This window comes from Miscanthus floridulus, chromosome 12, assembly GCF_019320115.1.
Source record: "Miscanthus floridulus cultivar M001 chromosome 12, ASM1932011v1, whole genome shotgun sequence".
Taxonomy (NCBI): Eukaryota; Viridiplantae; Streptophyta; class Magnoliopsida; order Poales; family Poaceae; genus Miscanthus; species Miscanthus floridulus.
Genome location: NC_089591.1, coordinates 39,280,632 through 39,282,147, shown reverse-complemented (window position 1 = coordinate 39,282,147; position 1,516 = coordinate 39,280,632).

The window sequence follows — 1,516 nt, the reverse complement described above, 5'->3', positions numbered from 1 at the left end:
AACTGACCCTTTCGTATTTCTTGCTCTAATTTAGGCTCCAACACCAACTCCACTACATTAGTGACAAAGCCTAAATTCAGTCGCTCAAACTCGGCACTCAACTCACTTGACATTGATGTCACTTGCACCTCATTGGCATAACTCTTCCTACTAAGAGCATCTGCAACAACGTTCGCCTTCCTAGGATGATAGTGTACCTCCAAATCATAATCTTTGATCAACTCTAACCATCGACGTTGTCTCATGTTCAAATCTGTCTGAGTGAAAATGTACTTCAGACTTTTGTGATCAGTATAGATGTCACTCTTATGCCCAATAAGATAGTGCCTCCATATCTTCAAAGCATGAACCACTACTGCTAACTCCAAGTCATGAGTAGGATAATTTAACTCATGATTTCTCAACTGCCGAGATGCATAAGCCACTACTCTGCCTTCTTGCATGAGAACACATCCAAGTCCCTGACGAGATGCATCACAATAGATCAAAAAGCTTTTGTTCAGGTCTAGCAAAGTCAACACTGGGGCTGTAGTCAACCTCTTCTTCAACTCTTCGAAGTTAGCTTGGCACTTCTCGGACCACACAAACTTAGCATTTTTCTCCAATAAGGCTGTCATTGGCTTGGCAAGCTTAGAGAAACCTTCAATGAACCTTCTGTAGTACCAGCTAATCCCAAGAAACTACAAATCTGTCCCACATCTGTTGGTGGCTTCCAATTCAACACATCTTTCACCTTACCGGGATCTACTGCAATTCCACCGTTAGAGACAACATGACCAAGAAAAGAAACTTCCTTCAACCAAAATTCACACTTGCTTCGCTTGGCATACAACTTGTGTTCTCTGAGCTTCTGCAAGACCAACCTCAGATGTTCAGCATGCTCTTCTTCTGTTTTAGAGAATATCAATATATCATCGATGAACACCACCACAAACTTATCCAAAACTCCATGACCACCTTGTTCATCATGTACATAAAGTAGGCAGGTGCATTGGTCAAACCAAATGACATAACAGTATACTCATACAAACCATACCTCATAGTAAAAGCTGTCTTGGGTATATCTGTTGCACGAATCCTCAATTGATGGTAGCCAGAACGAAGATCAATCTTAGAGAAAACACAAGCACCTCTCAACTGATCAAACAAGTCATCAATTCTAGGCAACTGATACTTGTTCTTGATCGTAACCTCATTGAGTGACCGATAATCAACACACATCCTCTAAGTACCATCTTTCTTGTCAACAAATATAACTGGTGCTCCCCAAGGTGGTGAACTAGGACGAATAAAACCTTTCTCCTATAACTCCATAATTTGTTTCTTAAGTTCTTCTAATTCTTTAACCCCCATTCTATAGGGACGCTTAGCTATAGGTGCAGTTCCAGGTAATAATTCAATAATAAACTCAATATCACGGTCAGGTGGCATACCTGGCAAATCATCGGGGAACACATCTGGAAATTCATCCACCATTGGGTCCTCCTTGTTGCCGCTATCATCAAGCTGGTTCACT